The 6,011-nt window shown below is 42.2% G+C and overlaps 1 pseudogene; it reads left to right on the forward strand.

The window, feature by feature from the left end:
- The first annotated feature begins 774 nt into the window (after positions 1–774).
- LOC119360934 lies at positions 775–2,044 on the forward strand (annotated as a pseudogene).
- Positions 2,045–6,011: the final 3,967 nt, after the last annotated feature.

Raw genomic sequence — 6,011 nt, forward strand, 5'->3', positions numbered from 1 at the left:
TGCATCATGGTCTCTCACTTCCCAACACATCTCATCTTTCCACCTACTCGCTCCAACGCGAGCGACCTCGATGCCAAAAGGGTTGAATGTTAGCGCCACCGCATCGTGCCTGGACGGAACCGTCACGTGCCCAAAGTGTACTGCTAGCTCCTGCATGGGCTTCGCTCGGCCGAGCAACACCAAGGGCGTGTCTGGTTGCCCGCACCGAGCCCAACCAGGCCCGGCGGGAAGGGAGAGACCTGTTTGGTTGCCTGGTTTTCCTGTTGGGCCTGCATCGCACGCTTCTCAAAGCAGTCCAGAGCCTGGCTCGCTGAAAACCCTGGGATCGGCAGTTTCTCGCGAGCCAGGCTGAGTGCGGCGCGAGGTCGCACGGGCGGGAGCGAGGCGCAAGCGAGGGGGGATGGCGGGAGATGGAAATCTGGCGCGCCGTCCCGGCGCCAAATTAGTCTCACCCCCTTTCACTCGCTCACCCATAGCCGCTGCCCCCTTTCTTCGCTACTGCCTCATCATCGGCGGCGGCTGCGATTTCAGATCTGCGCTATAGGCGGCAGCGACGACGGAAGAGGCGGCGGCGTTTGCGGCGGATCTGGTGCTCCCCTTGCTGTTGGCCACCGTCTGGTCGACCTAGTCCGTGCCATGGCTCCCCCTATGCCGTCCTCGTCTCCGATGCCGGTAAGCAGCACCCCTCCCCCCTTTGTTAGCTCAATGGTTAGGCCTTTAAGCTAGGTGTAGGATCGATTTCCCACTGAACGAACCGTCGATGTCGACTAGGTTATGGGCGCACGGATGAGGCTGATAATCCAGGCAGCAGCACTGATTAGTGTGATTCAGGCATGGGTCATGTTCATGCACCAGAGAGCTGTTCGTCGTGCTGGGAGACTGTTGATCCGCTATGGTCCATTGTTTCCCCGGGAAACAGGAGAGGATCCAAAATCTGAACTACATCTACAACTGCAATGACGTCGAGGCTCTGTGAATGCTTAGAATGAAAAGAGCACCATTTGCCAGGCTTGTCGAGACCTTCAGGAACAGGGGCCTGTTACAAGATAGCATCAACACCGGTGTCGAAGAGCAAGTGGCCATGTTCCTCCATGTTGTTGGCCATAACCAAAGGTTCAGGGTCATTCACAACATGTTCAGGAGATCAATAGAGACCATCTCTAGGTACTTCAAGCAGGTGCTTTTTGCTGTTGGGGAGCTTATAGGAGAGATGATAAGGAGACCATCTGGCCAGACTCCACCCAAGATTCGCGGAAGGCCAAGATGGTATCCAAACTTCAAGGTGAGCATTGACAATATACACTTTTCATGGCTTGATATGCTTGTATTGTTCAAGTTCAGCATTAACACAGGCTAGTGATGCCATTTTCAGGACTGCATTGGGGCAATAGATGGTACTCATGTCACTACCAGAGTTTCTAGGTCACAGTCTGCAGCATACAGGGGGAGGAAGCACTACACAAGCCAGAATGTGCTTACTGCTGTTGACTTTGATCTGAAGTTCACATATGTGCTGGCTGGCTGGGAGGGGTCAGCGCATGATGCAAACATTCTCACTGACAGCATGAGTCGATCTGATGGGATCAACATCCCTGACGGCAAGTTCTACCTTGGAGATGCTGGCTATGCATGTCGGCAGGATATTCTTCCACCCTTCAGGAAAACAAGGTACCATCTCAACGAGTTCTCTGGTAGGAACTTTCCTAGGACTGCACAGGAGTTGTTTAATCTCAAACACTCCAGCCTTAGAGTAACTGTTGAGAGGGCATTTGGAGCTCTGAAGAATAGGTTTAAGATCCTAGATCAAAAGCCATTCTACCCATACTCCACTCAGGTTAAGCTAGTTCTTGCTTGTTGCATTCTGCATAACTGGATCCTTCAGTGGGGCTTTGATGAACACGTGCCTGAGGAGGAAGAGGTCAAGCCTGACGATGTTGTTAGCTCTGGCCATGGTGTGGAGGCATTTGACAATGGCGCTTGAAAGAACAAAAGGTTGGAGTGGGCAGAGGCAATGTGGCTTAACAGAGGTCAGTGCAGGATTTGAAAAAGAGGAAGGAGAAGAAGCAGCAGCAGCAGCAGAAGCAGAAGAGGAAGATGAAGCAGCAACACCGATGAACTATCCCCTATTTAGCCAATGGCTCTTAATAATTTGAATTGTCATTTGATTGTAGTTAGGATGAACTGTCATTTTTTTAACTAGCTGGCACTATGTTCAGATTGTATGTGGTAAGGTCACCACTAGTTAGAAGTGGTGACAACACCTTATGCAGGTTGCAACCAAACACCATGTCATATGTGCACCTAATGCAATGCGGGCAACCAAACGCTAGGTCAAAAATGGTTGTATAGTGCAACTAGGGGAATGCAGGCAACCAAACTATGTGCATCTGGGTTTTTTTGGCCTGCATCCCCTCAAACCGGCTCAATAGAGCCAGGCTCGCCGGGCCAGGCTGAATTGGCAATGTAACCAAACACTCCCCAACTTTCTGCATGGGCTTCTCCTGCCTGCGGCTGCCCACCACCCAGCACCATTGCGACACCACCAAGATCTTGCCGCCGCCCGCCGAATAGCCCTCCTGCTTTTCCTCTAGCCTGGAGCCCAGCGAGCCGGTCGACATGGTTTGAGGTTGGAGACGAAGAAGAGGGCGTGCAGTTGGGATATGCTCGCATGTAACAAATTACTTTCCTTATTGTCTCTTTTGTCTTCCCAACATCTGTAGTGCCACCCTAAGCGCATGGAATTTGATTGCAGTGTGCAAACTGACTGCCCCCTATCATTGGCGTCAATGTTCTCATGTGCAAGCTCAACGGGTAATGCATGACTTTTTCCCTAATTATTTTTTATTATCGAATCTAAAGTTCAACTTGATCTAGAATTAGTAACCAATTAACCATCACATATTAGGATTGAATCAGTTCTGCTGCATTTTATACATATCTATGCATTGGATTTTGTTCATAGAAGTTTGGATCTATACTTCTAGGAGCAGTCCACTGGTCGATCTCTTAGCATCTATTATTTGTTGATCTCCCAATAGTTTGTTAATTAAAGAGAGGAAAATGTTTGGAGCACAAAATTAATTAAGTTCAGCAAAGGCAACCAAGACTACCCCCTTGACGGTCAGAATCATTGCCACATGAAAAATACTTTTATCAGTTTGCATGAATTAGCTTGTTATTTTTAAGAATATTCTGGAGAGAGTCCATTTTGCTGTGCTATCTACCCCTTCTTCAAAATAAATTTTTAAGTTTAGTGCATCCAAAGGACCTTACGCTAATCCCTTCATTTTCCCGTGGAGTATTCCTACGCTGAAGTATAAATTATCAGTACACCCTCCTTAGTTACAATTATGATAACTTCAATTTTAGTCTGCAGGAAAGAATTGCAGTAGAACCACAAGAGGAAGCCATGACATAGAGTTTTTTGCAGCAGGAAAGTTGTAATCAGTCACATCACCATTTATTTCGATTAACTCTGATGATCATGGGAATTATAGGGATAAATGAAAACATGCATCAGGGAATGTGTTTACTTTGCCTTATTCTGATTGATGTAACCTGGTGGGCCCTCTGTGCAAGCAAAGTTTCATCTATGACAACATTCTGACATTTGTATCCACTGTTCTGTTTCATAGCTCTCATCATGTGTTAGTTGTAAAGATGAAATTCAAACGGGCTTTAGCAGCACCTATCTACCGGTTTATGCTACAGGTCAGAACTTATTCTCAAAAATATCAATAGCCTAACTTTCATACTCTGGCTTGGCTTTGTCATATGTTTAGCAAGGCTGTGATTTAAGGTATGTAAGCTGCATTTTGCCTGGGTCATGTAGTGACATCAAGCAATTTGATGGGAAAAAGATGCCGGGGCGCATATTGTTTTTTAGTTTTCAGCTTTATAATATCTACTTGCAACCTGCAAATATGATGAGACGTTATTCCTCAAACCTATTTTTTGTGAAGTGCACTATGTCATAGTTGACACCCTTAAATAACCAAGATAACCTCTCAGCAATCAAGCATTGATAACCCAATAAGACCTTAATGTCAGCTAAGAATATCGCAGCAATGTGTGGTGCACCACCATATCCTATATAACCAAATAGACATGTACACATGTAACCTCAATAATTAAATAAAATCAATCATATTTATTTTTTTAGTTTTACTTCTCATATTACATATCAAATATTCATGTTTCAAAGAATCAAATCTCATCATAATATAAACCAATTCCCACAGCAATGCACGGGGTATTATCTAGTTTCTATAGGAGAGACACCTAATTAAGTGTCTGCTATGTACAAATAAGCACCGATGCTTAATAAAAGCCTGATTTATTTCTCTAAGCACCTCTCCTAGGCACCTTGCATTGTACAAGGCCTTACACGAGAGACCTCCTATACTGCGTCGAATTGCCCTCAGTTTGCGTAGGCGCGAGCGACTGGGCCGACCCATTAAGCAACGTCCTTCCTTCCACATTTTATGTAGAAATCGACATAAAAATACTGCGAAAGGGAGCCTCACATGCGGGACCTCCTTGAATTACCCTCAGTTCGCACGCGCGAGCGAATGGGCTGGCCCATCAAGCAATGTTCCTCCCACGTTTTATGTTGAAAGCAACGTAAAAATACTGCAAAAGGGAGCTTTACACGCGGAACCTTCTATACGACGCTCTCTGCATCGAATTGCCCTTATTTCGCACAGGCGTCAGCAACTGAGCCCGCCCATTAAGCAACGTCCCTCCATCCACGTTTTATATAGAAAGTGGCGTAAAAATACGGCGAAAGGGAAAAACTCGCGAAGACTACGGCTCGGGACCTCGCACTCTAGGTATGCACTGCTTATACACTCTGATCTGATGCCTGCTTGTGATCTTATATAGGCACAACCTATATAAAAAGACACACCAGTGATCATGTATGAAAAAATTTCTTGTAAAAAATGTGAACAATTTTGAAATGCTGGATATATTTCGGATAAGCAAACCATTTATAAAATTACAAATATTTTTAAAATTTGAACAACTAAATAAATTATAAAATAATTATTAAAAAATGTGAAGAAATTTTGGAATTATGAACGCTTTTAGAAAAATATGATTTTAATTTAAAAATCCTGAAAAGAATATAAAAATGCAAACAAAATTCAAAAATTCCAGAATTACAAGAAAAAAATTCCAAAAACACGAACAAAATTTTTAAAACATGAACATTTTTCAAATGGGAACATTGTGAAAATCCGAACAAAATTTGGCAAAATATTGAAAAAATTGATCTGGGAACAATTTTCAGAAGTGGGAACTTATTTTGAAATCACAATCTTACCTGAATTTGTGGTTTTTTAAATAAGATTTTTTTTAAAACTTCTCAACAAATTTTGGAAAGTGCAAACATTTTTCGAATTTAAGGACAAAATTCGAAACCATAAAAACATTTTCAAATTTGAAAAATGTTAAAAACATTACATTGTTTGAAATATTTGAGAATTTTTCTAAAATGAGAACATTTTTTAAAAACACGAATATTTTCGAATATCCTGAGTTGTTTTGAATTTATGAAAAAACACGAGTACTTTTTTCAAATTCACAAAACATTTAAAAGGAAAAACCAATTTTGAAATGTCCAAACATTTGTTGAAAACATGAATGTTTCAAACCTGCGAACATTTTCTGAAATTCCTGAATATTTTTGAATTTGAGAACAAAACTTTAAAAAGCTGAATATTTTTTGAACTTGCGAATAGAATTTGGAAAACAAGTACTTTTCTCAAAGTTGTTAACAAATTTTAAAATGTTGAATAACAATTGAAAATAGGAACTTATTTGAACTTCCGAATAAGTAATGAGAGGTGCAAAGATTTTTAAATCCCCGAACATTTTCAGAATTCATGAGAAAAATAGAAAAGGCTAAATTTAGAAGTTTGAACAATTCGCTAAAAAGCAAAAAAAAAATAAAAACTTTTTTTGAAAATCAAGAACACTTTAGAAAATGGAAAAGTAATCTTGAAAAG

The sequence above is a fragment of the Triticum dicoccoides genome, chromosome 2B (genome assembly GCF_002162155.2).
Source record: "Triticum dicoccoides isolate Atlit2015 ecotype Zavitan chromosome 2B, WEW_v2.0, whole genome shotgun sequence".
NCBI lineage: Eukaryota > Viridiplantae > Streptophyta > Magnoliopsida > Poales > Poaceae > Triticum > Triticum dicoccoides.